At 33.2% G+C, this 16,769-nt stretch overlaps 1 protein-coding gene across 5 annotated transcripts in view; it reads right to left on the reverse strand.

The window, feature by feature from the left end:
* TSC22D1 (TSC22 domain family member 1) overlaps positions 1-16,769 on the reverse strand; it is a 125,693-nt gene that overhangs the window by 92,695 nt on the left and 16,229 nt on the right. Inside the window, exons 2-3 of one of the 5 annotated variants that reach the window (XR_014256276.1) lie at positions 2,686-2,856; positions 33-1,792 (exon numbers count right to left, since the gene is read on the reverse strand). The exons of 1 other annotated variant lie outside the window; for it this stretch is intronic. The gene's annotated coding sequence lies outside the window, so the exon portion shown is untranslated. Of the gene's footprint in view, positions 1-32; positions 1,840-2,685; positions 2,857-4,006; positions 4,164-16,769 lie in introns of those variants that run through there. 3 more of the 5 variants (XR_014256277.1, XR_014256278.1, XR_014256275.1) reach the window with 3 other exon arrangements.

Consider the following 16,769-nt stretch of genomic DNA (forward strand, 5'->3'; position numbering starts at 1 on the left):
TGAAAGAAAAATAAGCCATTTATCAGTAAGTGCATTTTTTTATGGAGAAAATATTTATTAGTTTTTCAAATGATCACATAATACAAATATTACACAATTAGTCATTCTAGAAAAAAATTAGCTTATAGTAATATCCATAAAATAAACACTGAAAAATATAGGATTGCATATTGTGACACGAAATATTTAAAAATCGGAAAGGAAAATGTATCAAAATAAAAGTTGAAACACAGCAGTTCACATTAATATACATAAAGTTTCACTTTTAAATAGCTTTTAGTGGCATGAGATGAATAGAAATGCACTTACGTTTCTTTTGCACACTTTAAGGAACAAAGCTAAAATTTAATCAAAGCATGAGATTAATGGGATTAAGAGTTTAAATCACTTCTTCTAAACTGAAACAAAAGGCTAATAACCTCACAGGCCATAAACTCATTTGTATTGTGGTTCAAAGAGTTCAACTAAATTTCCAAGCAAATCTCACTTTCAGTTCCCTGAGTTCTTTCTAAAATGTTGAGTGAGTAGTTGTTTTTTAATTTATATGTGTTTGTAACAACTATCTTATTAACTTTTAACAAAAACAAATCAAGAGTAAAAAGCTGTAATTGTTTATGGGAATTCAGAGCTCTCTAGGGAAATTTTAGCTCAAATTGATCTTTTAAACTTACTTTTAAGTACTGTACATACAAAAGTTTATTTATAATAAATGAGGGGAAAACAGGTCTCACAAATAGCCGAGAAAGACTAAAGGCCAGGTTATAATCTAGCAAATGTGGTTTCCAAAACCTTTAAGATTCCTAAGACATTTAGATGCTTCCATATTATTATCTCTAGAATTTCTATTCTTAAAATTTATACCAAATAAAACAAACTGGCAGCATTGCATAACTTTTAAAAACTTCTTTAACAGCTTTTGACTGACCAGTTAAATAGATACCAAAAAGAGAAATAAAACATTTTGATCACTACTGCCATCAATTTATCGACAGTATGGATAACTATCTTGCAACACTTATTCACACACAGAGGCTTATCCTACTACTACTAATTGCTTTTGCTCTATAAAATACCTCTTTTTTTCAGTATCATTCAACTTTAGAATGCCTGCAATGCAGAACGATACCTCAAGTTTAACAGGTATTTACTACTTTAGAAGACTGAACTCAAAGACGTCTCTACTCCTATACTGGAATCTTTGTTGACTTGACAAATAAGAATAAGGCTCAAGACTAGAAAAAGTTAAAAAAGTGCATCCTAATATTAAAAGTAATTTGGGAATAATTAAGAAGTTCACCCTTTATATTTCCTAGTTCCTTTCAGTGTCAGGCAACAAAAGACAGTTTCATTACGTTTTTTGGATCTCCCAGACTACTAAAAAAAAGTTTGCCTGCTTCATTAAGGTCATTTTCAATCCCACAAATCTTTTAAGTGAAACAGATACAGAGAGATGCTTTTTAAAGAAAGGTGTCTCTCATGCTTCCTCTATTTCAGTCTTCTGAATAAAAAGGAATATTTTCATGGCCATGTAAAATTCCAATCTGAAAAAATTACGTCATTATTTGAGCCTTTCCGTTTCCAGACCAAGAGTACACCAGAGTAAATCTTAAAGTTTATCAATGACAAGATCAGGTGGCTCTCTCATCCTTGTGTCTTCTAGATATAATGCATGGCTCCGTTCACCACTGCCTTCCAAACTGCAGCTGCTGCATGTGTGACAGATATCATCCATGAAGGCTCTGCTAGAAGAGTTCCTTTTGCTGAAGTATGATGTTTACCAGTTGAAAGAAATCTGGGCAATTAGAGAACAAATAAACCGGTCTCCCATTATCAAGATACCTGGAGTCACAGAAGGGATCCACCAAGGAGAAATGAAAACCTGCCAAAGGCACCAACCTCACATTCTACCCACTGTAGGTGATAAGAACTTCCTGGAATCAAATCCTACCCTTGGCATCAAAGAAACTAAGAGAAAACCATCTTAATGCCATGGGGAAAATCTAGGACAAGGCTCTTTTGCCACACATAACATTATTCCTACGGACTGGAAAACTACTTGTGAGTATATTTAACATAGCTTTCAGGGATGTTATATCCTGAAACTCATTCTCATTAATATTTGTCTTATTAAAGAATGAAGCCCAGACTTGACAGTAAAACCATAATGGTACTATCATTGCATCTTGTTTAAAGATCTACTTAATTTGAAGTCCTAAAGTTCGAGGTAGGAAAAAGAGCAAAAAGTTCTCACTAACAGGGTAGGATAACACCTGGACATCAGACTGTGTAAATTAGGAGAATTCAGATGCCCAGCTTGCCCAAAGACGAAATAAAGAAACTTCTTGAATACTGGAATATAAAAGAGCACTTAGAAGTACACTAATACCAGTAAAGGCTAAAATGGGCAAATATTTCCTTTTAAAAATTCCTGTGGACTACACAGGCATTCACCAAATCAAGTGCCCCCAAATCACCCACTGCTTTAATTATCTGGAGAGAAAATAAAAATAAATTTTAGGTCTCTTTTCTGAACGGGCACTAGTTAGCATTCTTAGAAAAACAAACAGATTGCAGCCCCACTTGGTTCTTATATGAAACCAAGGAGTTTAACAGTAGAATTAAATGGGCAATGGAAGGACACTCCAATCTATAAATAAACCCAAGTAAATAATGGAAAGCACCCACTTGTTTATTATCCTTTCCCAACTCTCTCCAGAAGCTGGATATTCTGCCTCCAAGGGTTCAGTGGAGAAAGTGGACCCCTGACGTCAAAAGCTCTCCGTGGTCTTGGCTGTATCTGTGGTTCTAGGATCACTCCTTGCACCTCTGGTAGGAGAGAAGCACTGAAATAGAGAGCTGAATATAGATTTAAGAAAAAATTCTTATTAAGAAATTACATTCTCTGGTCATTTGAGCTTGTAATGACTTATCCTCAGGATAAAAAGGAGCTACCTTTGGGCATACTTTCCTTAGTGCCTTCTTAATTTGAATTTTAGAAGTCTGTCACCACAAATGATTCATTCCTCAGTAACTATTAAGAAGGGACCTATCCTGGTCTAAGCCGTAACACGTTCTGTGACAAACCACTCAACTTCAAGTGGAAGACCAAATCAAAACATGATAAATTAGGACTGGAAAACAAGATCAGTTGTTTTAAAGGGACAGGGAAAGGCACTCGACCTCAGATATATCAAAGAAGTCCCAATTAATTCTTCTGTCAAAGAGAAGAAGACGGATTGAAAAGTAGAAACAGAATAATCAAGCATATTAACAGGAATACCAATAAACCTTGGGAATTGTCGAAGAAGCTGAATTTGTTCTCAGTTTTTAAGTTTTCAGTAATTTAAAGAATTAATCAGACTACAGTCCCGTATCATAGCAATATAAAACTAAACCTGAATTTTATCAAGCTATGACTACTGTCACTGAAAAAGATTTATTCTTCAAGCACTCATATTTAAAAGCGGGAGGGCAGAATTGTGGATACAGGCAATGGCAATACAGACTAAAAATCTTTTACAAACGTATGATCATTTGGTTTTGGGTCAAGAAGGACCAGGAAATAATCATTAATGGCTACAATGCAGAAATTAAAGCAGTAAGATATACCCAAATAATAGATGATGATAAAGACACTGGAAAATAGTTTACTTTATTATAGCAATTAGGTAACTAAGAGAAGGAAGTTCAAAGGACACAGCATCTGAGCAAGGAAAAGCTGAAAGGAGAACAAGATAGACAGATAGGTATTTAAAGTTATAGGGACTGCAGGATAAATTTTAACAGTAGAAAACAGATCAATTATACTTTGTGGTACAGAGTGATACATGCCTATTAAATTTCAGATCTTACTCTAAACAGAAAGGTGCTGCATATTCCTGCTGGATGGGACATAGGCAGTCACACTATCCGACTTCAGGGACGTTATATTTTGGGATAAATTAAGAAAAAATGCTATCAAATAATTGCTCTCTCACACCAACTCGTCATCACAAGGGTTCCTTACCTGTTAGTGGAACGAGGATTGTGCTCTCTTGTTCTCTATCAATCAACCAACAAAGGTTATAGTCTCAGCACTAAGAAGGTGGCAACCAACCAAAGTTAGTTTTTAATGCCTTCATTTCCTCCTGGCTCTGCCGGCCAGTTTGGAAATATGCCAGCAGCTGAAAAGGAATGGTTATTCCATTACCTAACAACAGTTAGACTAAATGTTTTTTTTAAAGCCTGAAGATGAAGGAATGAGCTAATAACCCTTCTGTACTTTAGGAATATATTCAAGTCTCTACAAGTGAAAAATGTAAACAGTTTGGACTAAGAAAAGAAAACCTACAAATTTAACCATCAAATCTGTAATTTCAAGAATTTAAAGAAAGCAATGAAAAAACAAATCTAAAGAAGTCAAGGGGGTGAAACTGCCATCTAACATGAGGTATCAAATAAATAACTACAAAAGTTATGAGCCTATGTGGCGGCTATTTTCCATTATAAGTTTCCAATAGATTTTAAATCCTGAAATCTTTAAACAGTATTCTACAGTATAATCACATTGAGGAGGAACATGAGGGATGACAAGAGGAAAGGAGCACAAAAAAGAAAAAGATCTGAATACTGAATAGCTCAAGAAACACAATCTAACTAGGTATTTGCAAGGGTCCAAAAATCACAAATAGAATAGCAAAGTATTCCACAGCTGGAGTTCTTAAGAGGTGGCTTTTTAACAGATGAGAAAGAGCTTAAAATTGATACATCAGAGCTATTTTATTTATTTTCATTGGACCTATACAGTGGAAACAGGTGCTAGAAAAGTGCCTTTAAAATTATTAAACAATCATCCTCCAGCCTTTTCTAATCAATTTCCTTGACAAATCATTCTTTTTCATATCTAATAATATTTCAATATAAACCGTGAAAATTATTAAAGACTCCCAAATGAACGAGATCTAAGTAAAACTTAACTACTTTGATTAAGATACAGTTTAAAATATATTCAGAAACTATAAACAAGATATGATTTTCCAAATTTCCCAGTTTTCCTTCATTTCTTAAATACTAATTAGTAACAATATATCTGATTGAAAAATACAGGCAAAAGGGGAGCATTCCATTATGGAACAGAATTACTTGGTAATTTAAGTTCAGAAGCCCACTTCACTTTGAAAATGAAAAACAACTCCCAAGAAATCGTATCTTGCTCAGATTAATAATGGTCTAAGTTTACAATTTCTCCTTCAGTAGGAGCTCCAAACCCTTGATTTATTTACCAGACCCCACAGAGTATATAAATTAAAAATGCAACAAACTTAGATTTAAAAAAAAAAATGTCCTTAGGTTAGGTTATAGGGTAAGTTAAATATGAGAGTTGGCTGGAGAAATAATAGATACACTTATAAACTTCTCCCAAGTCAGATTACTTTCAGGATATAACTTCTTTGTTTTGCCTGAAGTATGCCAAAACTTGTGGATTCAACATATTCATACTCAAAAAAAAATTAAACAAATTTCCCTAAATAGAAATTATTTTGAATCATTGAGGAGAGCTGCATCTCTCTTGTTTCAGGAGTTAATAATCTATGAAGACTGTGGATTAGATAGATAGTGTATCATATCACTTATGTAGAAAAACGTAAAGGCACTTTCAAAATGAGATCATTATTCAAACAAGAAAGGACAGCCTTTGCAAGACTACTACTGATGGAGGCTCACAAGAATGACATAGTAGGACCTATCCTAATTCTGTTTCAGTATACAGCATTCTTCTATGTGATGTTTCAAGAAGGAAAAAAGAAATTACTCCACTGCAGGGCTGCATTTCAAGCACTAAAGAAGAAATTCCAAACCAAAGCTAATAAAATCAGCAATGCTGAAATGCCACAAAGGAACTCAAACAAGGTGTTAGAAGGTCTATTCATTTACGATTTTAATATTTTCCATTAATACTTAAAAGTTTAAAGATTCTTACTGAAAATCAAGTCACATTCAAATCAGAAACAATCTAAGTATTTTATATATAAATACCACTCTGAGAAATTCTCCTGAAATGTACAAACTAGACTATGTGCGATATTTGTTCCCAATACTAAATTACTAAATGAGCATATACTGTTTATTACTTTTAAGCGTTTCTAATATCAATGAAAGAGGGAAAGTTACACCTGATCATTTTTAAGCAATGAAATAGAAGGTAACACACTTCTACAAAGACTATGATTTCTATTCACTTGTGTTATAGAAGACCAATCTGAAGTCGAAATTACTAAATTATAGATTTACAGATTATTTATAAAACAAAACATTCTACTACTCCAAACTGGGAGCAGGACACAGTAATATCTTTTTCTTATTCATCTTTTATCATTCACTGTTACTAGTTGTAAGGCACTTCTAGAAAGAATAAGAATTTCCCACAAATCCCTCCAAGTGTCCAGATCAGCCCCAGATGGCATTAAGAAGAAAATGAAAGAACATCCCTAAGAGAAGCAGTGAGTCTTTGCATCTCCAGCCCCTAGACTACACACTGAATTAAATAAATTCAGTAAATGTTTTACAAATGAACGAAGTCTACTGGTCAAAAAACAAAAAGTAAGCAGAATTTTGTCAAGTGGCTGGTACCTCAAGTTAAACTTTCTTATCCTAAAGGAAATAAAAACTATCGAAAGTGTATTAGTTTCATGGATTCTCTTTTGGGGGTCATCAGCTTCTAGGATTAATTTCTAAGTATGATCAGCAGAAATGTCAAAGGTATTATCCTGAGGTGACAAAAATTTTAGCTAAATTACAACACCCATTATAGATTTTCTAATGTTGTTTTCCAGACCTAAAATTAGTAAAAAAAACAAAAAAAAACAAAAAAAACAAAAAAAACCGGATATTGCCAGAACATCCAATTTCAATTTTTCAATTTTAAAAAGTGAGAGATCTTGTCAAGAAGCAGACAGACAAACAAAGCCCAGTTTGCTTAGAATTAATTAGCCACAGTATTGTATTGACTCTGGAGGAAAAGGTTCTATCTAAACCACAACCTTGTATATATTGTCAAACGGGATACACCTTATAAACACTAAAATAAACACAATATTAGATTGTTTTAAGAAATATCTAACCAAATTCCAAGATTTACCAATATATTTTCTCTTCATCCTTTGGAAAAGATACTATCCCGAAATGTTATTGGGATTCAAGTTACTCCACCAGGTTTAAATGTCAAGTGTTTGTTAAAAGATAGAAAAGAAAAAAATAGCTAATCCAATTGTGCCCTCATGTTCCACTGACTATAAGATGAGGAAGTAAAACAGGTAAAAAAAAGAAAATGCACAATACATTTTTAGAGTAGTTAATGCTCTATAGAATAAAATATAAAAGGCAATCATAAAAATATATATCAACTATAAAAAAAATTCAGAATCAAGTTGCCTTTAAAAAGGCAACTTCAGGGTCAAGATGACTAAACACAGAAACATTTAAACTGACCACTGCCTCCTTTGAATGAAAAAGGCTCCATTCTTTGAAACAAAGAAAACCTTAGTGAACATAATTTTATGTTAAAATTAATGGAAGTATTTTGAGAAACAGTATTTACATAGTCTTAAAATATCTCCCCAAAGACACTTATTATTTACAAAGGGAAAAAGAGTAAATCAACAGTGTAGAAACCTGGCAGTCACCTCCTTAACCAAATTATCTTTTATCGCCACCAGTAATGGACAAATCGGTATCATGTAACTCCTGATATAATGCACTGATACGGACATAACATCACTTCAGTGGAATCTTTTCCAAAAATATATAATTCTCAATCTGACCATGAGAGAACATCAGACACACAAGTTAAGTAATATTCAAACTAGCTAGTACTCTTCAAAATTGTCAAGGTTACAAAAGGCAAAGAGAATGAAGAACTAGCCCAGATTGAAGGAGGCTAAAGAGACATGACAATTAAGTACACTGTGAAATTCCAGATAGGATCCTGGACCAAAAAAAGATGATTTAATGGACAATGGTCAAAATGCAAATAAGCTTACAGATTGGTTAGTATTAATGTTAATTCCTGATTTCTATATTTGTCCTATGAATATTAGGAAAAGCTGGGTGAAGGTATATGGGAACTCTGTACTATTTTTGCAACTTTTTGTTAAGTCTAAATTTATTTTAAAATAAAGTTAAAAATATAAAACAAAAGGTTCTGAATAATGTGACGTACCTATGGAATGTTCATTGAGAAGAAATATAAATCTACAATTTTTATTGATAGAAAGTTCACTCTGATCTTTCTTTAAAAACTAATTCTAGTGGAAATGACAGACAGCATTATGTTCTGTACTAATATCAGAAAAGTAATCAGATGGTGACAGTCTTGCTTATGCTTTTTAATTTCTTTGATAAATAGTTCTCTATACGGAGAACTTTAATTCAGAAGAAAAGTATGAGAGATCAAAAAATATCTTCCCTCCTACAAAGAGAAAAACTGAACTATGTTTATGTTAAACTAGCGTGGAAATTAACTTTAGACTAAAGCAAACATATAATAGAGTAAGTGGCTAAAAAACCAGAAGTCTTCAAATTTAAATTACCATGTATGTATACACACTACTATGTGTAAAATAGTTAGCTGGTGGGAACCTGTTGTATAGCACAGGGAGCTCAGCTAGATGCTCTGTGGTGACCTAGATGGGGGGGATTGGCAGGGGTGGGAGGGGTCAGGGGTCCAACAGGGAGGGGATACATGTGTACATATAGCTGATTTACTTCGCTGTACAGCAGAAACTAACACAACATTGTAAAGCAACTATACTCCAATAAAAAAATAAAAATAAATTACCATGTATGAATTTTTATTCCTGCATAATAAAAATGGAAGGAATAAAAATTTCTGTTCATTTTCTTTAAAAACTTCCATAAGAAACAATGTATAGCACCATAAATATCCCTCTAATATTTTTTTGCTAAAAATCAAATTATAAAACTCCCAAATAATATACCTTCACTTATAAAATCAGTTACAATATTCATGAACTTTCATTTTATTTTGTTAACATTGAGAGCTTAGTATACGGCAATATATTATGCATTATATATATATATATATTGCCTCATTCAATCCTCACAATAACTCAATGACATATACAGTACAATCATCACAATTTTACCGATAAGGAAACTAAGGCACAAAGTAGTAAAGTAACTCGGCTAAGATCACACACCTAGTAGGCTGTAGAGCAGGAAACTGAAAACCAGTTTGTCTCCAAGATCCTGAGTTTTCACTAATTTTATACTTTTCCAAATCATATTATTTTGATTAACAATTATTTTCTTTCAAAATACTTAGTATATGATAAAGTGCTAGAATAAATGTTTTAAGTAGAATTCTAAAATTCTCTCCTATTTCATTTAAACATAGATCAGTTTACAGTTACTTGCTTTGCCATTTCTATCAACCCAGGAAAGTTTGACAAGGCAGTAAGAGTTAGAAATAAAATATAGCAAAACTCAATATCAGCAACATAAATATCTAGGAACAACAGATGTTTCTATGGAAACTGAAAGACCTGTATCTAAAACTTTGTTGAAAAGGTAATCCAAAATTCCTCTCATCTTTATTTTTTTTTTCTCTAATCTTTAAAGTATCTACAAAAAAGCAAAATGCAGAATTTTAATTTCTAGTTTATATGTCACACATATCTATTGACCTGCCTAACAAATAAATATATAGGATATTCTCTTAAATGTATAAAAATCTCAGAGTTTAATGAGTTCAATTATCTTAATGTACTTTAAAAATTATATAAAATTATATAACTTAAGTCATCATTTCTGTTATGTGCATGATTAGAATAATGATCTAGCAATAACAAATTGGATTTTATTCTCTACTAATTCAGAGCTCAATTCTGCTACCCAGAGAACAGTCTTTAGTTTGTTACAGAGTATATAATACTCTGTATGTACGCTGTAGTTGTCCTAAATTTTAATATATTTTAAAAATTATTTACAGATAGCTTTCAGTATATCTACTCAACTTCTTCCGTACATAAAGACAAAATCAAAGGAAGGTCCTTCCCTTCCTCGTCCCAACCTGAGTCTAATAAAAATCAATATAAATACACTCATCTCAATGTAAGTATGATATCAGAAGCACTCAACACTTTATACAAGAACAGGATGCTTTCAAATTCTTTATCAATAAAATGGGGTAGGCTTTTGAAAAGACAGGACAAATATCTAATTACAAATAACACCTTTAATCTACCCTATTCTAATTTATATAACTTGTCTGGCCATTGAGCTTGCAGTGACAAAAAAAAAGTCATAAGGCCAACACATCCATAAGTCTTAGAGAGAGGGCATCCCGAACTTCAGGGCCCATGTCAGTAAACCATCAGAAATTAAGAAAGCCTGTGTTTGTCAAATACTCATCAGGTAGTTAATATCTACACAGTAATGAAACTACAGAAAAATAAAAAATGCCTAACCTGATATGCTATACTAAATTTAAATCCTGGAAAAAAACCTTTAATCCTGGCATTTTACCAACCATTCACAGCTTTAACAGCCAATTCTACTTTCCAAACATTTTGTAAATAAGATTTTACAGTCACATCCAGGTCTTGAAAAGGAAAGTACTGCCAAAAAGAAAATGGTGAAAAGGTACGAAGGGAAAAGAATATCACCACCATCAACAATCAACAATTTAAGAAATATGATTTGATATAAAACAGATATATGAAGTTTAGTTAACATCATATGGGCTATCAACACAACTCTGTAAAAGCCATCACAGATCTTGGGTTAAGGCCTTGAAACTGCCACTACTACCAGAACTCAAGTTTTCAATTTAGCAAGTGAGAAAACGACAAATGTGGACATACCTCCTCGAAGAAATGAAATTCATGTATATTCCTTCACATGTTTTAATAAGGCACTCCTTTAAATTTTACTCAGAACACCAGATTATAGTATTTCTGAGTAGGAAAAAAACCTTTTTCCGTTCTTCCTTCAAAACTTGAATCAAATCTCTGATACTGCCGAATGCAGCTAGTATTAACACTTTAAAAGTTCTGACTTCCTGCAGTTTTATGGTGGTCTATCTTCAAAGACATTCCCAAAAGAGCCAAAAATACCTTAATCTACTAATACATCTTCAGGAACATCTCCAATATCCATTCTTTTCACCCCTTTGATAAATCCTTTTAGTCCCCAGAAGACTTCAATTTTTCTCAGAATTTGACATCCCTTTCGGTACTCCTTTCTTATTCCATTGCTCAAATAAGTGTAACATAGGAAATGGATAAATGGGAGATGAGAATGTTTAATTGGCTCCTTTACTTTGCTAGCAATGTCAAGCTTTAACTCTAAAGCATAAGAAAAACAAAGTTAGTAAAATTTCTATACTTTACTAATCAAAGCGTAGAACAAATTCTGATTAGCTTCCCTATCTTTGAATGTTTGTGGAGTTAACTAGATTTCCCCCAGGAATATACTAAACTCATATGAAGGCCATCCCTAAGATCTGCAAACCATTCACAATGACAGGGCCAATTAAATGAGGCTGCAAATATGTCAGTGCTATACTTCTCAAAATATGTTCTTAAACTTCTGCCAGATGGTATATACTTTCACATGACAACAATTATATTTTTATTTCTAATATAAATCAAATACTTACAGAAAATATGGTGGTATAGCAGAAAAAGAACTGTTCACGTAGAATAATAAATGTAGAGATGGGATCCAGTTGAGGCCTGCCATCACTTAGCTATACGACCCAGAATATTTCTCACATATAAAACGAAGCAGATCAATATTTCCCAAAGTGTATTCCAAAAAACACTGGGTCTACAGGACATTAATAGGTGCTATATGTTCAAAAGAGTTGGAGTCAATAAGTAAAACTGTCTCCCTTCTGCAGAATTTCTCAATCTTCAATAAACTAAAATGCAATGTCCATCTCCAAGATGTATATGTCAAAAAGCATTCCCCCAAATTCTTGGGCTCTAGAACTATTTTTTTTTTTTTTTACTTGAAGAACTAGTATTCCCAAAACACTCGTTTTGAAACTTTTAAACTAGATTTCAAAATCCAGTTCAATGAATCTTTGAAACTTAAAAACCAGGTACTGACTCATTATCTTATTTAAAATAAACTGATTAACTCCGTTCATTCTAAGGAGGTAAGTGTTCAGTCCCATATGGGACTGAGTACGGAACAGATGGTCTTCAGGGCATTATGCCTGTCTAAAACAATCTTTACAATGAAAGAGTTTCAGAATCATTTGATTAGGGAAATGGTTGCATTTTGGAGTATCAACAAACTGCTACATGACACTACATTCCTTCTACATATTCCCTGCCCCCATTAAGAAAGAGGAAAGTGTGCTTTGTAACAACTTTTACTTCCATAACTTTCAGAAGTTTGAAGCACTTCTCCAATAGTCAAATATAGTACTAGCATCCTGGGATTCAGCAAAAGAATTCATCCCTGATGCTTCCACTATATGTAACACATTCACTACTCTCTTATGCATCTGGAATGGTGATACTAGATATACATTATTCTTAAGAGAACTGAGAAAGTAGTCACTCTTTTCCTGTAGGCATTAATTCTCTTATGGAGCCCAAGGTGACAAAGGCTACAACCAAAAATGTCACAAAGGCGCAGAATCACTTGTTTCGAAGGCTATAGTAGGGAGACAGTCTCTAAATATGTAGACGAGCTTTTAGTTTTAATTTACAGTGGGTAAGAAAGGAATGGAATCATTCTTACTCGGCACAATAAGAGCAGCCACCGTTTACAAAACTAAGAACTGAGCTAGGTGCATTACTTTATCTCCTTTAATCCTCCCAACAACAGTGTAAGGATAGCTATTACTCCCATTTAACAGGTAAGGAAATTGGGCTTACACGTACATTTACACAGGTCATACAATGAAGAGGTAGCATAAACAAGATCAGACACCACATCGGATGCCAAGGCTAATGCTCATTAAACTCTACCTCATTATGCTCTATGCTCATTAGTCTACAGCCTAGATTAATCAACTTGTGTGAATAAAAAAGCTGTCATGCACATCACACACAGAATAACTAAGCATAATATAACTTGGGATAATTCGGAAGATATATCAAGATATTAGGATATTTCTTCAGGGTACTAGACAAAACTCTTTAAGACCAAAATCATGACTTTTTTTCTTTGCATCCTGAGTACCTTTGCTCAGTGTTAACACACATAACAAGCATTTAATAAATATTTCTTAAATAAATAAACCATCACAATACCGAAAAAGAAAAGAAATACTGTAAATATAAAAAGACTTCTGGGCTAACACACAATTGCTTAACTAGTTTAGGTGATTTTTCTAAAATACTTTATACAGCTAGATTTACAGACGCAGGCAACAAAACTGTTTAATAAATTATGACTATCACCAGATCCTCCTCTTTCCCTACCATCCCCTTTAATGGTCTTCTACCACCTTTCTATTTCTCTGTTTTTTCTCCCTTATTCATGTTTTGAGCCTCTAACTCAGACCATTGGTATCAATGGCATTTAGGTCACATATTCATAAGCCCAAATATAGCACAACTAGGTTTTTGTTAGGCCAATGTGTCTACTTGTTTTTGCTTTTGCATATTGGATCGATTTCTTAAAAAGCTAACTGAACCTACTGGTAGATCCTCGTGGGCTAAGAATCTGAATATAACTGGAAATATAACTAAACCTTTACATAAAAAAAAAAACCCAGAGTCTGTTAGTTAGCCTATCCATTTCACAATGGTAACCTCACTTTAAAACATTCTCTCTTCAATGTGACCGTCTCATGGATTGGGAAGAGTGGCGGGTTTAGGCTGTTGAAAGCGTATCAGTAAGTAAAAAGTCTAGAAATGAAATCAACTGTGTAAGATGTGAAAATTACTGACTTTCAGCAGCTTTTGGCTATTTCATATTACTGGAAAGTAAAATTATGGAACATGTAAGATTTAGACTACATTACTATTAAATGATTAATTAAGCTACTATATCCTTTAAGATAAATCTTTACTGTTAACTACAATTCAAAAAAAATTCCAATTGCTTCTTTCCATAGTTCCAATATTTGTAAATGAATCAGGAAAAATATAATAACAATTAAGGAAAGCAGCTTTACTATAAAAACTTTGAATTAATAAGTAATACAATTGTCTTAGATTTAAAAAAATACACTTCCCCTTCTAGGTTAATGAGCGAAAAGACTAGATTAATCCTGTTTTTCAACTTACTATAAAAACCTTCGTGTAAATTAGCATTTTCTTGTTCCAATAATAAGCATGTGATGTGAATATAAGCTGTAACTGTACAGAATTAAAGATCTGAGTCACAATGTGCTATTATGATTGAATTGATTAAAGTGAGTTTTCTACTTTAAAAAGTACTGTAATGTAATTTGATCACATGAAACAAACAAAAAAAATAACCTAAGTATCAACAGCTTATAATACTTAAAGCTCACTGAGACCAATGGAAGGCTACCAGTCTGATTTATTGAAATGTTCATGTCATAAAACTATCTCTGTTATCAATTTATTATTCAGAAATTGGATGCCACTTAAGCAGATTTTCCAAATTAAAAGTTTATTCTTCAGCAAAAACTTGGAAAATTTAATCATTTTGAATAAAAAATGCTTTCAAAATGTATCAAGAAAAAATAACTAAATTCAGATTGAGAGGATCATCATTAGGAACACCAGTCACTGTACCACTCTATAAAGAGGAACCAACGAGAAGTGTATAAGGCCAAATGGCTCCATACTCGTAGGCTAAGACTGTTTTTTATAGTTGTCCACTGTCACCTCTTGCTGCGTATCAGTGGGCCATGGCGACCTCCAAAATGTTTAAGAATACAGTCATCGCTCAGTATCCACAGGGAAATTGGTTCCAGGACCACCAGTGGATACCAAATCCAGTAGTATCAATACTATTGGCCCTTCCCATCTGTGGATTCCGCATCCTCAGATTCAACCAACCAGAGAATGGTTGAATCCATGGATGCAGAACCCACGGATACAGAGAGCCGAGTGGTACAAGCTTTGGAATCAAATCACCTACTAGAATACTAGCTCCATCACTTAGTAGTTACGTGACCAAGCTACTTGACAATATTTTACCCATAGTAATATATCAGCCAGTAATACACTGAAAGAAATCTTAGAATCATCTGTTATATAATCCTCAGGTCCCCTATGAATTTATCATCAATCTTATACAAATTTACAAAAAAGAGTTAAAGAAGTTGCTAATCCAAATATTATTTACCTTCAATAAGCATTAAATATACTTGTTCCTAAAAGGAGTGGGAGGCAGTTTCGTGGTTTATTATTATGGGATTCAAGAATGGAGGCAGAAAGCTAGTTACGATACCTAGTTTGGACTTACCCTACCTCCTCATTCTGGATCCACCCTTCCTCCCTGGAACCTCAAAATAGGTAAAATTCCTAACAATAAAATATATCCAGTGTACAAACATATAAATCCTGATGTCATATCAGAGAATAACTGGTAAATTATGTTTGGTGGATCCCCAAAGAGGAGAATAACACAATGAAGATAAAGAACAGCTTAGGAATCAGTCAAATCCCTTATTTCAAGATTCTATGATATCATGGAACATCCACCAAAGGCAAGACATGGCACCACGCTTGACTCTGAAAGAGAAGTTAAGACAAACTGCACAGTGATCAAGCCTTTTAAAACAGGAAGAGAAGGAAAGACCCAGACGTGCGATGGCTCATTAGCACATGATCAGCAGACAGCACTAGAGCCAAAACTAGGCATTCACTCAATTCGCCTCACCACGTTGCACCCAAAACAATACACTTGAAGAAACAAAAACCAAGCAAAAACGGTAACTACAAAGCAGCATTTTTTTCCAAAATAAATTGGCTAATGTAAGTTTCACTGAATACCATCTTTCAAAAGTAATTTTTAAAACATGAGAGTATTTCCCTCAATAGAAAGAGAATCCTTGTCATTGTTGAAAATACCAAAACAAAACTGTCTAAAAGGACACAACCAAGCAAACAAAACTACATTAAGCATAAGCAAAAACTTCCTTATGAAAGAAAGTAAGCGGTTTGGGTTATCCATTTCTAAAGAAAGAGATTAAAAACATCTGAAATGAGAAATCAGCTTTCCTTGATACAATTATTTGATTTACTGTGTTGAAAAAGGTAATTAATAAAAATATTTCAAAGGAAAAACTCAGGGGGGATAATATTATAGCAAAATAACTAATAAGTAGGTATCTATACAATACCTCATACAGAACAGGTAACTGTATGTCACTTATTCATCAGTAATTTCACTAAAACTACAAATCATTAATAATAATTACTTCAATCTTAGCATCTATTAGGGACTTTTAATTTTACTACTGAAAATATTCTCTGTAATTTCTATCTGTAAAGGTCTAACATTTATTTATAACACATTATGAATTTCTTACAGAATAATCTTACCAGCCTGAAAGCTAGGAAAACGTGAAACACTTGCCCTTACTTTAGAATAGGAAAAAAGCAACATGGAGCAGTATATTAATTTGTCGATGGTTAACTGATACAATGGAGGCAGACAACTAAAAATACTGTCTCCTTATACTCATCCATAGCTCAGTAGTTAACACCATTGGGAATGCATTCGTGTTCATGCTTCCTTAAAATAATACACAAAACATAATCTAACTTTCAACTGGTGAACATTCAATACCATATCAAATTTCTCTGGGGTTTTCTTAAAATTTC

This window comes from Balaenoptera physalus, assembly GCF_965194825.1.
Source record: "Balaenoptera physalus genome assembly, chromosome: 18".
Classification (NCBI taxonomy): Eukaryota; Metazoa; Chordata; class Mammalia; order Artiodactyla; family Balaenopteridae; genus Balaenoptera; species Balaenoptera physalus.